Source organism: Musa acuminata, chromosome BXJ2-3 (assembly GCF_036884655.1).
Source record: "Musa acuminata AAA Group cultivar baxijiao chromosome BXJ2-3, Cavendish_Baxijiao_AAA, whole genome shotgun sequence".
Taxonomy (NCBI): Eukaryota; Viridiplantae; Streptophyta; class Magnoliopsida; order Zingiberales; family Musaceae; genus Musa; species Musa acuminata.
In genome coordinates this window covers 37894948-37912010 of record NC_088340.1, presented here as the reverse complement: position 1 = coordinate 37912010, position 17063 = coordinate 37894948, and the positions used below count along the sequence as shown (strand labels likewise).

Below are 17063 nucleotides of genomic sequence, written 5' to 3'. Positions count from 1 at the left end.
ATTATTTTTTATATCGTGAGTATTCCGAATAAATTAATCGTGACAAATTAAGATTAAGACAACTCATAAACATTGAATCTATATAAGTGTATGCCAATCTAATCAGATGTTAGTCATTATTTTTTTAGTACAATATTCTTACGTTTTAGTTTACCACATATAATCACTTTCATATAAAAAAACTCATTTTTTCTTAGATAAAAGATTAAGATCTTTTTTTCCACTAAGGATTCTCTTTTCGAACTAAGAAACTCGTTAAGAAGGGACTTACGTTTTCTTTCTCCTTACTTCATTTAAAGTGTCTTTTTTATTTTATTTTATTTTAAGTTCGCTAAGTGCGTGTCATATTATGGTATCATTTGACTTGAGCATAAAAAAAATTATCGTCTAAATACGGAAACCCTTTCTTTTTTTTTGTCTCGATAACTAATTTTTTGAATAGAAAGAAGTGTGAATGGAATCCATTAGACATCAAACTTAATATATTTCTAATTAATATCCTATCAAGTTATCTAAGTTTAAGGAAAAAAAATATTTATTTTTGATTTATTATAATTTTTTCGTATCGCCCTTTAAACATTCGTATATAAAGGTCATTAGAAATATATAAACTGTCATGTATGAAAATCAATATTATATAAATATGAACTAAAAAAAAGAAAAAAGTATGAAGGTATCATACATTATATATACTTTATTAAGGGGGCAAAGAGGTCCCACCCATTCACTTGTGAAAATTAGGTGGATTTGGTTGAGCATCTTTCTTGGCATTCAGTAGACTCATCCTCTTTCTCTCCTTACAATCTCCCATGTTTTCCTTCCAAAAGGATTGAAAATGGATCTACTTTTTTCTTATGCCCATCTTTTTGTTCTTAGCTTACAAGCACTTGACACATGTCCACCAATTAACTACATGGATACTTGTCGGAAAGTGGAGCTCCATGATGTGCATCAAGCAAAAAGAATATATATAAATATGATGATGATGATGATGATGATGTATAATGAGCTAATGATCACTAGGATGTTATTGTATATTTTTTTAAATAAGTATTTTTAAAAAATAAGAGTAAGAATTTAAGATAAGATTTGACCCCGAGATTTTGCTATCAATAGTCAAATTTTCTAACTAATTATTGACCATATAGATGAAGGATCTTAAAATATGAACACATATTCCTCTAAATTATTTTATATAAATCTACCTGAATGTTAGTGATTTTTGATTTATTTACTTACATGTAAGCTAAGCATATGTATTCATATAAATTGTAAAAGCTTGCATAATAATGTTCTTTCCATAGTACAAATCAGTTATTATCTCAAACTTATTTTTATATTAATATCTTGAAAAACTCTTATGTGCTAAAAATAATATAATTTTTTAAGTATTTTTTTTATTAAAAAGAGACAAGGGATGAAGATGGGATTCGATTTCAAAATCTTGCTATCATCGATCAAATCTTTTAAATAAATATTAATAGTACATGTGAAGCCTCCTAAAATATGAAGGGATATTATTTAAAGTGGTATATTATATATATGTATAGGTCCTAAAAATATTCCACATGAAAGGAAAGGGTTGTAATCCACCAAAACCATGGTTAGGTGATGTACATGTCGACCTAAGTCGGAAAGAGACCATCTTATAAGAAATTTGGTGCACTGTTCGGCCAAATGTGGGTGTCGTTTATGTTTGGCATGATTGAAATGTGGGATACGATTCGAAGCACAACGTAAGTAACTCCATGACCTACGGAGGAGATCAACTCCGATTGAGGTTACACGAATCACGAGGAGAATCTCGACGCATCTCGCTCGTTCACGTAGCCTTCGGAGTTCCCATCGGTGTTGTCAAATCATGACCATGAAGGCATCGGAAGCGTTGGTGATCGCTACGTGTCACGTTGCTGTCCGTCCGCTTGTCACGCCGCCCTCGTCGTGTATCACATTTTATTCTTTTTCTTTTGTCGGAATAAGACTTTAAATTTAATCTATCACATTTCATCCGAATGAATGTTATTATATTTTGGCACATTAGGAATTGGAATAACAATGCGGATCACGAAGCGAGCTCTTTTTTTGATGGAGCGAGTGACCTAATTATGGTTGAAAGAAACTTTTGTAGTAATGTCACTTTTAAGCCACCTATTATAGAGGTATCACATATCATGTTTATATAGAGAATTAAAAGAAAACTATATAATCCGAATTCTTAGTGCGAGGTGGATGATTAGATCAAATTAATCTTTTATGCTCATACCGAAAAAAGATATTGAAGCATAGTTTAATAGTATTAACAAGTTGAATCCAAGAACATACTCAAGTTAGTATTTTACTTAATATATAATAAAAAATAATAATAAAGATCCTTATTAGTATGCTTCTTAAAACAATAAAAGATGAGATATCGATAAAGATGTTTTATAATTTTATTCGATGGTAATATAAACCAGAGATAGATAGGAAATAAGAGGCAAAAAGTATAGATTAAATTTACTAAATATTTTTTTATTATTATTAAGAAAATATCATCCTAAAAATCTAATAAAATGCAATGGATTACTTAGGGTGGCGTCACATCTCGATCATTTTCATGAGTGACTCAGTCCACCTAAATAGTAGCGTCTAATCTATGAGTCATTCAGTCCACTTGAAATGTCTTTTTTGGTGCCATTAAACGCATCGAAAAGTTGGGAGGAAGATAAAGCTAAAAGAAATAAACATGAAAACAAACGCAGAGAGTTGCTTTTGACTACCAATACATAATGACTTGACCACCTCCCCCGAATGATGTGTACTAAACCACATCAAGCGAGAAAGAAGACTCTACTCGGTTTGATAAAGACACATCGTGTGAGGCCATTATGCCGCCTTCGTTTCTTTTCCGTGTGTTCGATGCCAAGTATTTTGTCCACGTTCCTCTCATGTTGATACTTGTCCTCTTCCACCTCCAATTCCACTTTCACCAAAGAGAGAGAGAGAGAGAGAGTGTGTGTGTGTGTGTGTGTGAGAGAGAGAGAGAGAGTTAGTGAAGGTTGGGCAACCCTTTGGATTATTCATAAAGAAAAGTGTTTCCCGTACCGAACTCTTGTGACGGTGTTGATGAGTCCATCTTCTTCTTCTAAAACATTCGTAGTAGAATGATATTTGGGGAATAATAATATTTATTTAGAAGGTGACCTTTGAACACATTGTAAGGGTTTACGGATTCTATTTTACTCGTAGAAATTTTGTTGCTTGCATAAACATTTTTATAACATTTTTCTTTACTTTTTCATTTAAGATAAATTCTCGATGTCACAACATAAGTCACGAACCTTCGTGATTTATTACGGTGGCCATGTCAACCTGTTGTGACTTGAGTTGTGACTTTCTTGCAATATTTACCCAAACTCGAACAACTTGTTATGTTTACATTTACTATTTGATATTTCTCTGAACACAATTTATATATATATTTTTAGATTTACGTGGGTTGGATCGATCCGATATTCATATAATTTAAATCACAAAATATGCAACAAAGTCTTTAACATATATTATAATGTGCTGATCTCGAATCCTTTCTTCGTCGCTTACCTAACTAAGAATAACATAGTGATGGCCTAATTTGCAAAGTCATGAGGTAAATATGCATCAACAAAATACATATATGATTCATAGCTAACAGTGAAAGGAAATGTCATGAAGTAGGAGGGTCTACTCGTGTAAAGAATAATTCTAATGTAGGTTTAGGCTAAGCTCGAGAACTTGGAATCATGGCGGCGGCCTTCAAGCTGAAACCAGTAAAATCGATGAGCTTGTTTGACTCACGGATCAGGATGACTTTGATTCCCTTGTTTTTAGCGGCTTCAATGACGAGGCAAGAGATCAGACTACCGTGTGTTGCTGGGGCAGATGCCGTGACTTGATGAGCTGAAAAGGTCAAAGTCAACATCATCCTTCCGAAAGTCGCCCGGTCAAATTCTAAAGCTGTGAACGGGAAGCAGCAGCAGCCGCAGCTCCTCCTGTTCTTTCATCCTCATAAAATGAGAACAAAGTCTCTTGAATCTCACAGCATTTCATGGAGTAGGTGAAGTCCGCAACTCTAAAATGCTGGTAGTCGAACTTCGATTGATCTCGTCCAGGTCAAACTTGAAGTATCTAAAGTCAAATACAATGAATCCTGCATCGCCATTTGAAGGATCTCATAATGCTTTTGGCAAGGTGGAGACCTAAAGTCAGCTTCAAGAACTGCAACTGGGTGGGGATGGATTCCTCCACCATCACCCTGCACGACACGGTGAAAAACTGCACCGCCGAAGTCAACGCTTGTCCGCTTCGAAGACTTCGAGGTGGCGGCGCTGAGCTTCCAGAATCCAAAGCAGTCAACGTCGTCACGGGAGTCAACTAATGCGAGATAAAGTAATATTGCAACTGGAGCCGTTTTTTGAAGTCCAACGACGACGACCGATACCAAACCACGCCTGATTCGAGTAATTTTTTGAAGTATATTGTGCTTGTCGGTGACATGATGTGTTGATCTTTATCGTAGTAAAACATGATGAGAATGAGACTAATTAGGAACTGCTGATAACCTAATCTTTTGAAGTCAACTGTTCTTTCCGCTCTATGTTCCAAAAGTTCGGACCATAAAAAATGCAGTGCTGAGTTGATGAAATAGGCTTTAGCTTTACCCAAACGAGTCAGTGATCTGCCACTGGAAGCTGATACGAGACACAGTTTTATGACGAAATATTGCATCGATATTACATCACAGATTCAGGGAAATTAAATCAGAGATGAAAACGCTAGTGATTTTGCAAGCATGTTGATCTTAATCAGTAATACCACAGTTTCCGGTGACACTGATATGGAAACAACTTGGTGAATTAGGTAACTGAAGAGGCCACCACAAGTTGATTTTGGAGCTGAAGAATCTAAGAAGCCTAATTAGATCATTATATGCACATGTTTTGTGAAACAAAAAATACCATAGCATTTAAAACAAAAGGGAAAGAAAATACAGGAACACGAAATCGTCAACGAGGAATGCGCTTGATCGTTTTACAGCACCAGAAAGTCACATTCAGACATACATAAAGTCAATTTTGCAGGAAATATCAAAGGTTTATTCAATCTTGCGACAGGTAAAACACTTGAGAGTGGAGACGACATGGTCTTGAGAGCAACATAAAGGGTCAACGTTCCAATTAGAATAGATTGGACCACTTTTGATGTAAATATTTCCACTGGTAAGATGGCAAAGCATGATGAGGTCAATAATGCAAAAAAATTCAACATCATCTATGCCTTGGCGTCTCGGGCAATGACAAGGCTGATACAACGATAAGGTAGATGCAGTAGATGGACAGATACTATCATATACGAAGGCTTGTGCCTTCCATCAGATATAGCCTTATAAAAGGCCACAAAAGCTTCATGATACTTCATCGGGAGCCATTTAATTTGACTTCCACCATAAACCAACAGTCTTATGTATGCCAGTCGTTGCAGGTTTCCAAAGAACAAACAATCAGATCAACTCTGGCCTTCAAATCATCATCATTCTCCACTTGCTTAGTTTTCTGCATTTCATAACCAGCAAAAACAATGTCAGCGAAGATTTGGGAATCCAAGGCAAATTGTTGTTTGCTTTATCAGTAAACTAAAGTGAGAAAAAGGTGTGATAGTGAAGATTACATCAACAGCAGCAAGGAAATAAGACATCCCAGTTTTGAGATCCTTCACAACCAAAAGTTGAAATATTATGCACCAAATGTTCTAATAGTTAGAGCAGGAAAAACTGTAAACTTCAGTCAGAGACAAGCTAATGCTAATAAGATGAAGCATAAAGCTGATACACCTGAGACCGAAAATATAAATGTAATGATATCAGTTTCCCAGAATTGGATTGGTCCACATGAATATTAAGACTGTCTCTAATATCCATATAGCATCTGCAACTGCCATGTCAACGAGGGTCCTTTGAATCTTCTGATGGTTCTAACATTAGAATTTTGAAATGTAATATATGAATCCAAGAAAAAGATCCTACATATTAAGAATGCAAGTTTCTTTCTGGAACCTAAATTGTAAATTGCTTTTCATTGATATGGAGAACCATCTTCATAACGTATCACATTATTCTGGGCAGACGATCGAAGACCCATCTCAGTCAAGCCATGCAAGAGAATTTTGTTCACAACGAGTCCTCCACCTGAAAACCAAGTGTCACAAATCACAATATAGGAAAACCAATGCTTTTCCAAATGGCAATTCGGATCATTCTGATTAATTCAAAGCATGGCCTAAAATTCTGCAACTGTAAATATCATGTGTATGGCTTAGAAGACCCATTGTTGCTGAGAATCTAAGTTGATGCATTATGAATGGAAGCATCAAGAAGAGAATTATTTCAATCCATTCATTGATGTCATCTTCCTTAAAAAGGCCAATGCCATCAATCAGAGGGAGTTACATTCCATGTTAGATTGAGAAATTCCTGATCAAAATTAAATTATTTGTGGTACGCATAATGGAACATGAGAAGGTACAAAACAAGTAAAAACAAAAAGAAGTATGCAATTGATGTTGGGTCCAGCCCGGCTTGGACAATTGGGCCTATTGAGCCCAAATCAGTAATTAAGAGAGAAAGGGTAAAATTGGGCAGCGTGCAGGGTGTGTGTGTGCGCACAGTGAGATTGCAGCGTGCAGCCTGCGGCGTGCAGAGGAAAGAGGAGAGAGAAAGAGAGAGAGAAAGATTAAGTTTCTGAGTTTCTGAGTTTTTCTGCTTGACGATCTGTGGCCAAACGTTGTCAGTTTCGACCCAAATTTTATGTGAAGAATCCTTGCAGCAAACTCTACAATCCTAACGGTGTTGATCTGCAGTTTACCCTCTCTAAGGTACTTTCCTGCGATATCCACTTTGTGAGATCGAGAATTCTCTTTCGAGGAGATCCATCCTACGTGATGAAGATATGCTATCCTTGAGCCAAGATCTATGATCTTAATGTTATTCTGATCCTCTAGTTATTCTAGAGAAGACCTATTGTAAATCTGTTATTATTATTATTGATAGTGGAAGTTTAAGGTGGACTACGGTCCCGTGGTTTTTCCCACATTGGGTTTTCCACGTTAAAAAGATTTGGTCTTACTGTGTGATTGATTTATTGCTCTATTGTTTATGCTGTGCTGATTGATATTAGCATTTTGATATCAAGTTGGTATTTTGATGAGGAACCTATTTTGATACACAAAGAGGGAAAAGAATTATTAAATTGAACTGGTATCAGAGCATCAGGTTGTTTGGTGCTAGTTTTCTTGTGTGATTGAAATGGAGCAGTCAGATAGTATGATTAAATTGAACTCATCAAATTATTCCACTTGGAGGAGTCTGATGGAAGATTTGCTCTATTGCAAATATTTGTATAAGCCTATCAAGGTTAAAGATAAACCATCTATTATGGACGATGAAGAATGAGAAGTTCAACATAGAAAAGCTATTGCCTATATTAGAAGATGGATGAATATAAATTTGCATGAGCATATTTCAGATGAAACCAGAGCTGATGTTGTTTGGCAAAGGTTAGAAAACCTCTTTGCGAAAAAGACAGTGGGAAATAGAATTTCTCTCCTCAGAAGGCTTGTAAATTTGAAGTATAAAGATGGTGGTAACATTGTTGAGCACATAAGCCTATTTCAGAGTCTTGCAAACAAGTTGGTTGCTATGAAAATGAATATAGATGATGAGATGCAAGGATTATTACTTCTCAGCTCTTTACTAGAAAGTTGGGAAACGTATGTGGTGACTATTTGTAACTCCACGCCAGAGGGGACTCTAACTATAGATATGATTAAAGACAGTTTGCTAAATGAAGATGCAAGAAGGAAAGAACAGGGTGAATCTTCTTCTGGTGCATTTGTTACTGAAAAACAAGAAAGACGTGGAAGAAGTCATAACAGAAATCCATATGGTTATAGAGGAAGATCCAAGTCTAGAAGAGATATCAAATGTTTTTACTGTAATAGGCCAGGTCACATGAAGAAAGAGTGTAGGTTTTGAAAGCGAGAACAGAATGAAATGAAGAAAAATGAGAAAGAGATCAATACAGTTGCTGCTGAAGGTAATATCACTATTGTCTGTGATGAAGGTTGTGTTAGCCTTGTAGCTCAGGACAGTAATTGGGTAATTGACTCTGGTGCTTCATTTCATGTTACTTCTCATGGTGATTTCTTTAGATCTTACAATGCTGGTGATTTTGGTAATGTCAGAATGGGAAACAATGGTACATCTAAGATTATGGGTATTGGAGATATTTGCTTGGAGACCAGTATTGGGAGCAAATTGATACTCAAAGATGTAAGGCATGTTCCAGATATTCGTCTTAACTTGATATCTACAGGTAGACTTGATGATGAGGGCTTTGCACATTATTTTGGTGAAAGTAAATGGAAACTCACTAAAGGTTCTCTAATTGTGATAAAAGGAAAGAAGATTAACTCTTTTTATGTCATGGAAGCTAAGCTACACAAAGGAGAGATTAATGCAATTCGAAAAGGTGAAAGTATAGATCTTTGGCATAAGAGGCTTGGACATATCAGCGAGAAGGGACTTCAAACTCTTGCTAGAAAGCAGTTCTTACGAGAGTTGCAAGGTACATCTCTTAAATCTTGTGATCATTGCTTAATTGGAAAAACACATAGAGTTGCATTTCAGACATATCCATCATCTAGAAGATCTGATGTTATTGATTTAGTTCATACTAATGTTTGTACTATGCAAACTAGAACTCTTGGAGGTGCTCTTTATTTTGTTACTTTTATTGATGACTATTCTAGAAAAGTTTGGGCTTTTGCTTTGAAATCTAAAGACCAGGTACTCGATGCTTTCAAGGAGTTTCATGTCAATGTTGAAAGAGAAACTGGCAGAAAGCTAAAGTGTGTTCGATCAGATAATGGTGGCGAGTACAGGGGTCCTTTTGAGAATTATTACAGGTTCCATGGTATCAGGCTTGAGAAAACAGTTCCTAAAACTCCTCAGCAGAACGGTGTGGCAGAAAGGATGAACAGAACCATTGAAGAAAGGATTAGGTGTATGCTTTCCCACGCCAAGTTACCAAAGTCATTTTGGGGGGAGGCTCTGAGAACTACAGTTGACCTGATAAATCTTTCTCCATCAGTTCCTCTGCAAGGTGATGTTCCAGAGAGAGTATGGAGAGGAAAAGATATATCTTATAATCATTTGAGAGTCTTTGGGTGTAAAGCATTTGTTCATATTCCCAAAGATGAGAGGTCCAAACTTGATAATAAGGCAAAAGCATGTATCTTCTTGGGATATGGTCATGAAGAGTTTGGGCACAGATTATGGGATCCAGTGAAGAAGAAGATTATTAGAAGCAGAGATGTTGTGTTTCTTGAAGACCAATTGTTTGATAATGGTGGTAATGTTGAGAAGCCAGAAACCTCTGTTTATATTCCTTGAAGTTTGGGTTCAGTTCCTTCACCTGTAGTTCATGATGATCATGGGGGAGATGAACAAGAAAATTATGGTGAGAATACTAGTGATGATACACCTACAGTTGATGATGCTGAACCAACTGAACAAGCACCTCCACCACCAGTTGAGATTCCATTGAGAAGATCCACTAGAGAGCGACAACCCTCTACCAGATATCCTCCACATGAGTATGTTATGCTTACTGACGGGGGAGAGCCAGAAACTTACCCAGAAGCTATTCTACATGAGAATAAGAGTGAGTGGGCTAAAGCCATGCAAGAAGAGATGAGATCCTTGCTTGAGAACCACACCTATGACTTGGTAAAGTTGCCGAAAGAGAAGAAAGCTCTCAAGAATAAGTGGGTTTATAAATTGAAGACTGAAAACAAAAGCTCACAACAAAGATACAAGGCACGACTAGTTGTGAAAGGATTCAGTCAGAAGAAAGGTATTGACTTTGAAGAAATATTTTCTCCGGTTGTGAAAATGTCCTCTATCCGAGTTGTTCTTGGTTTGGCTGCCCGCTTGAATTTAGAAGTTGAGCAACTTGATGTAAAAACAGCATTTCTTCATGGTGACTTAGAAGAAGAAATTTACATGGAGCAACCAGAAGGTTTCAAAGTCAAGAGAAAAGAAAATCTGGTATGTAAGCTTAGGAAAAACTTATATGGACTCAAACAGACACCTAGACAGTGGTACAAAAAGTTTGATTCCTTTATGATGAGCCAAGGGTATGATAGAACCACATCTGATCATTGTGTGTTTATGAAGAAATTTTCAGATGATGATTTTATTATTTTACTGCTATATGTTGATGATATGTTGATTGTTGGCCATGATGTTGAAAAAATTAAAAAGCTTAAAAGAGAGCTAAATAAGTCTTTTGCCACGAAAGACTTAGGATCGGTGAGACAAATACTTGGCATGAAGATTCTTCGTGATAGGAAGAAAAGGAAGATTTGACTATCTCAGGAGACTTACATTGAAAAGGTTCTTGAAAGATTCAACATGAGTAAAGCCAAAGCAGTTTGTTCTCCACTTGCAGGTCATTTCAAGCTGAGTTCAAAACAATGTCCTACAAGTGAGAAAGAAAAAGAAGAAATATCCAGAGTGCCTTACTCATCTGCAGTAGGTAGTTTGATGTATGCTATGGTTTGTACTAGGCCAGATATAGCTCATGCAGTTGGAGTTGTTAGCCGATTTCTCTCAAATCCTGGAAAGGAACATTGGGCAGCAGTGAAATGGATATTAAGATATCTAAGAGGTACTTTCAGGTTGTGTTTATGTTTTGGTGATGATGAACCTGTGTTAGAAGGGTACACAGATGCAGACATGGCAGGTGATACTAATTCCAGGAAGTCCACTTCGGGATTCTTTATGACATTTGCAGGAGGAGCAGTCTCTTGGTAGTCTAAGTTACAGAAGTGTGTTGCTCTATCAACCACAGAAACAGAATACATAGCAGTTACTGAAGCCTGCAAGGAAGCTTTATGGATGAAAAATTTTCTACAGGAATTGGGCTTGAAACAGGAAGGATATACTGTTTACTGTGACAGGCAGAGCGCTATTCACCTCTCCAAGAATTCAACATACCATTCTAGATCCAAGCATATTGATGTGAGATATCACTGGATTCGTGATGTGCTTGAGATGAAAGAATTACAGTTGGAAATGGTGCATACCAGTGATAATGGTTCAGATATGTTGACAAAGTCTTTGCCTAAGGAGAAGCTTGAAGCATATAGGCGAAGAGCGGGCTTGGTACAGCCTATCATATGAGCTGGAGGGGGAGAATTGTTGGGTCCAGCCCATATGTGGGCTTGGACAATTGGGCCTATTGAGCCCAAATCAGTAATTAAGAGAGAAAGGGCAAAATTGGGCAACGTGTAGGGTGTGTGTGTGTGCGCACAGTAGTGAGATTGCAGCATGCAGCCTGCGACGTGCAGAGGAAAGAGGAGAGAGAAAGATTAGGTTTTTGAGTTTTTTTGCTTGACGATCTGTGGCCAAACATTGTCAGTTTCAGCCCAAATTTTATGTGAAGAATCCTTGCAGCAAACTCTACAATCTTAACGGTGTTGATCTGCAGTTTACCCTCTCTAAGGTACTTTCCTGCGATATCCACTCTGTGAGACCCAGAATTCTCTTTTGAGGAGATCCATCCTACGTGATGAAGATATGCTATCCTTGAGCCAAGATCTATGATCTTGATGTTATTCTGATCCTCTAGTTATTCTAGAGAAGACCTACTGTAAACCTGTTATTATTATTATTGATAGTGGAAGTTTGAGGTGGACTACGGTCCCGTGGTTTTTCCCACATTGGGTTTTCCACGTTAAAAAGATTTGGTCTCACTGTGTGATTGATTTATTGCTCTATTGTTTATGCTGTGCTGATTGATATTAGCATTTTGATATCAAGTTGGTATTTTGATGAGGAACCTATTTTGATACACAAAGAGGGAAAAGAATTATTCCGCATTATCAGGTTTCTTCCCAACAATTGACCTCGACAAAATTCTTAAAATGAAGTAACTTGGATAGCAATTCCATGTACCTTATAATTGCTCACGAGATTTGACAAAATTTTATGTTGTCAATAACCAAACACAACCTCCATTTTGTTTATCTAGACTTAAGGACCAACATTGGTAATATTATACAAGGTTCACCGTGCCACTCAAAATGGTACGATACAGGCGACACATATCGGTCCGACAAGGAACTAGCACATGGATTGCCCTGAATCAGGCGGTTCATAATAGGGGACCCTTTATCGGATTATACGAGGTCTGTATCAGGCGGAACGATCGAAATTCGACTGTTACCAATGATGGGCTATGAATTGTGGATTTCAAATGGTCCATTTGACCATTTGAATAAGAAGATAAGGTTTTTAAGCCCTTTTCTTCCCCTCTTTCATTGCCTTTTACTCTATCAAATTCTCTTACTCTCTCAATTTCTTTCTCACTCACATATTTCTCTCATTCTCCTATTTGCACTCTCTTAAACTCAATAAAGTTGTAATTTATGGATTATATCAAGTTTGGGAGGCTAATTTGGGACGATTAACACCTAAGGTTTTTAAGCCCTTTTCTTCCCCTCTTTCATTGCCTTTTACTCTATCAAATTCTCTTACTCTCTCAATTTCTTTCTCACTCGCATATTTCTCTCATTCTCCTATTTGCACTCTCTTAAACTCAATAAAACTGTAATTTATGGATTATATCAAGTTTGGGAGGCTAATTTGGGACGATTAACACCTAAGTTAGAGGAAGAACACTCTAATGACAAGAATGTAATTAATTTTTAGAATTTTGTTGATTTATAAGATGTTGAAATCTATTATATGTTCTAAATGTTGTTTGGCATATTTATGATAGTAGAATAGAGTTAGTTATGGAGTAATTAAGACTTTTAATGCTATGGTTCTAAATGTTGTTGTTTGGCACATTTATGACCGTAGAATAGAGTTAGTTAGGGAGTAACTAAGACATTTAATGCTATGATTTGCGTGTTAATGTTGATTTAATTGAAACTAGACACATATTAGGTGAAATTTTTGTTTTTAATGCATATTAGGGTGATTTCATGTTTGTGATGGTAGAAGAGATTTAATTGTATTTTAATTAAGTTTTTAAATACTGTGACTAATGGTTTTAAACATATGCTACTTATAGTAAGAGAGGAGACCAAGAAAATATTTATAGATGATTTAAGGCTGATCAACATTTACATATTATTGACCGCAGGACCAAAGCTTATATGGACAAAGATATCCATAATGTTGATAAATTCATATTCAGAGTAATTTATAATATAGTCTTTTAATATTTGAAAAAAATCTTACTAACGAAATCATTTGTCTTGCAACGTATTATCTAAATATGATAATTTAATTTTGGCATAATCTTATAATGCGATCATATTTATCGTCAGTACTAAAAAATGTTATAAATCGACTCATGCTAAATAGTGTCAATACAGCCGATGTTATTATCGACCGTTGACTATTTTGGGAAATAATTGATTTATTCTTTGATAGTGTAGTTGTATCGTGTCATTACAATATGGATCCTAGTAAGGGAAAGTTACACACATATTGATTATAAACTAAATTTGATATTAATTATTTGTTATGCTAATAAAAGTCTTTTATATATATATATATATATATATATATAGTCAAGTGGTGGCTATAATTTGGAGGGTCCACACTAAATTTAAGAAAGATTGTTATCTATATACTTTCGTAGATGACGACATCGAGTGGCTGCGAACATAACTGGTCAAGATTTATACTGATTCACACAAAAGTTATACTGATTCACACAAAAGTTCGCAAATAGACTATCGTATAGATGACTAGAGAAACTGGTATATATCACCGAGCTAGACAAAGAACCAGAGATTGATCCCATCAACCTTGAATATTACAATTAAGATTCACAGTTGATGTTAGAATGGGTTGAAGTAGCAGAGAACCAAGAGGATCCTTTACTTGATGAGGCGGGAGATCCTCAACATCCTTTGTATTTCATCACTGAGGAAATAGAAGAAGGGAAGCACATCCCTAGCAAGAGGAAGATCCTCCTCGATCAGAATGTGAAGAAAGGAGTTGGACAACATCGAGGTTAGACTACTTGAGAAATCAAAGATACCAACAATCGTAGTCGTCCGCTCAACGTGCAAAGGCAAAAGGGAAGGTAGTAATATCAACCGCACCGTTAGAAAGAATCAAGTCGAGCGATGAGACATAATCTCAATCGCAATTAACAACCTGCTCAGTCTGTAGACATGGTAACAACGTGGACAACAATGCCTCGATCGATGATGGCGATGACGCCAGGGGATCAATGGCCCCGTCTACATAGTTTGTGGGTGGCGCATGGACTGAGGAGTTGTATTTTACATATGTCACTAAATTTCAGATCATGAAGCTCGATAAAGTACTGGTCAGGTTTATACACGAAAAGGGAAGGAAAAGGCAGTGGATGATTTGAAGCAGATACGATAAATATTACACGATATAGACACAAAGCAGAATTTATCGTATTCCTAGCCATCGTATTATGGAGAATCTTATAGCCAACAGCAGTACGATGATAATTGGTCATTCCTCTCCAAATAGTAGTATGGTGATCGGTCTTATGATACGGAGTAGTAGATTAGTGGCAAAACTAAAAGTTTTGGCATTCGCTAACTTCCGCATCAATACATGCCACAATCATACTTGCCTTAGGAGTCGTCATGAGCATGTATAGTTCTCGACGATCAAACTACAACCATCACCATATTGATGCACCAATGGCATATGGTGTGTCGGTATGCTATATCATGAGATCAATTTCAGGATTGAGTTTGAGAAACATAGCATATTGATGTACGCATACATAAAATTGAGGACCTCAATCCATCGATCGTGAAGTCTCGTTATTATTTTTTATGGTAGAACCAAGTATATCCATCATTCAATCCATTTATTACTTGATTCATTTGAATCTTAAAGTTTAACTTGTTATCTAACCATTCAAATTATTTCTTTACAGATAATTCAATATCAATGGAAGGATAGTTTAGAACATACTACAAAGCTACTCCTCAAAGCTTGAAAAAGATATGTTTCAGTATTCTTTCCTAATAAAAAATATTTTTGATGAAATTATACTAAATTTACATTTAATTCTAAATTAAAAACCCTAATCTAAGTTTTTTTCATTTTTCATGTAATTTCGGATGGTTTTTTGGCTAATTTTTTGTGTTGTCGACATGCACCTTTGTGCTGACACAGTACACTGGTATGGGTGGCACGTGTCATGCCGATTGTCGGCCGACACATCAACTTAGACTAGTAAGGCAACCCTTTATTATGTGCTTAATTATTCCAAAATGAAATAAACAAATGCATAAAATATCTGCATGGAGGCAAGAAAATACATGAACATGCACACACCTGTATGCTATGAGTTAAACTAGATATTAGAACCTAATGTCTAATACATCATTCTCCAGAGGGTTAAAAACCAAAAGGGCACAAACCTTCCTTACTGGACTATTCGAATAATTTCAGTGCAGAACTTGTACACTTGCTAATTCTGAGCTTCTATTAATTGCTTTTTTCCGTTGCAAGTATCCGATAGATGCATACCAACGCCAAATACATTATCCATTGTGAACTCTCCTTACCAGAACTCATAGAGTATGATAATGCCCAATTGGTATCTTGAATGGCATACATGTTATCCCATTTACATTGAGAATTCAAGACTTCAAACAGGAGGTTTTATGATGCAACAACCTTCTCAGCCTTGCCTCAAAGAAAATTATAGGGAATAAAATCACTAATAAAACCGAAATCAACATCTCACAATTTCAGATCACAAGCACAAATTTAAGAGTCCTGTGCTGCAAAAACATTCTTGAGTTCGTCCAGGAGATAATAAAGGGACAATGACCCTAAATAAAACTGAAACAAACAACCTAAAAATATTAGATCCCAAAACACAAACTTACCTCTCCCTCACACTTTGTGCAGAGCTTCTCGAACTCATCAGGCTCACAATCGGCTAACCTAGGAGCCTCATTGAGGCGGAACAACCAAGAGTATAATGAGCATCTTGCAGAATCACTTAAGTAATATATGCCGATGCAAAAATAGAAGTATCCAATTCTGGTTTAAGACAAACAGTTTGCTTCAATTTGCCATCAGCCCCAAATGCGCCGTTTTCTCTGTAGCTAGAAACTGTGTAACGAAGTTCATCGTACATATAGTGATAAGTATTTGGCTATGACCAGTAACTTCATCTAGAAAATGCGGCCAACCAAGATCCAATTCATGGCTTCTCCTAGTTTTCATGATACCATTATACGAAGAAGCTTAAACTTATAATAAGACAGCACAAGTATGGCGGCAAGCAACAAGGGAAGAGGCCAAAGATTCAAGCTTTCATGACAGCACAAAGGTACCTAGGCGTAGTCGGCTCAACTGGCGGTCATGGCGACGGTGAGTTGGTCGGGCAGGCCGGTGGCGACGCCCTCGGAGATGGCGGTATTTCGTCGAACGGGTGGAAGGCAATATGGCAGAACGTGGATTGGTCTTTTGAGTAACTATCACGAACCTGCATCAAATGCATACAGGTCGCCACCCTTTGATTGTGGAGAAACATAAAATACATGTGTGGAGATATATAAATCATTTTTATCATAGTAATTAAATAATATCTTATAATATAATAAACTAAATTAGATCTATAATACATATTGAAGCTTTTTTTGCTGAAAGAAAAAATATTAATAATTAAGACATAAATACATTATATTATTAATTATATATAATACATATTGAAGTTAAACTTAGAGCTACAAACATAAAAACACACTTAACTTCATAATTATATAAATATGTATATATATACACATGTAATTTTGTCTTTTATGTATCCTTAATAACCCAAAGCTTATCTATTTGTCACCAGAGTTAATCTTCATTAGCAAATTAAATGATAATTAAAACTATAATTTACATTAATAACCTTTTAAGATTCATTATCAGACACTTCATATGTTAAGGACAATAGGAATACGCT

General features: G+C 36.2%; 1 long non-coding RNA gene across 2 annotated transcripts; it reads right to left on the bottom strand.

The window, feature by feature from the left end:
• Positions 1 to 5238: 5238 nt before the first annotated feature.
• LOC108952411 (uncharacterized) lies at positions 5239 to 16619 on the bottom strand. 2 transcript variants are annotated; one of them, XR_010485395.1, is made up of 4 exons: positions 16444 to 16619; positions 15991 to 16322; positions 5686 to 6202; positions 5239 to 5570 (listed from the first exon to the last, which is right to left on the bottom strand). It is a non-coding gene; the product is annotated as an uncharacterized LOC108952411 (long non-coding RNA). The 2 variants fall into 2 exon arrangements; XR_010485396.1 differs by having other exon boundaries at positions 15991 to 16219.
• Positions 16620 to 17063: the final 444 nt, after the last annotated feature.